The sequence below is a fragment of the Acyrthosiphon pisum genome, chromosome X (assembly GCF_005508785.2).
Source record: "Acyrthosiphon pisum isolate AL4f chromosome X, pea_aphid_22Mar2018_4r6ur, whole genome shotgun sequence".
NCBI classification, from domain to species: domain Eukaryota; kingdom Metazoa; phylum Arthropoda; class Insecta; order Hemiptera; family Aphididae; genus Acyrthosiphon; species Acyrthosiphon pisum.
In genome coordinates, this window is record NC_042493.1 from 7,382,981 (window position 1) to 7,383,197 (window position 217).

The window sequence follows — 217 nt, forward strand, 5'->3', positions numbered from 1 at the left end:
GAAATATTTAGTTAATTTTAAATCTTAGCTATACAAATTTATCATGAATCAAAATTTAACTACAACATAATTTGAAAATGTTTTATGTTGATCAATTTTGTCAATATTTGAACTTTATACCTATGTATATAAAAATAAATCCTGCCATATGTTATATCTTAAATGTTTTTTGGTTACTATACCAATAATTTTTGAGGAATTTTTATCAAATCTTCAA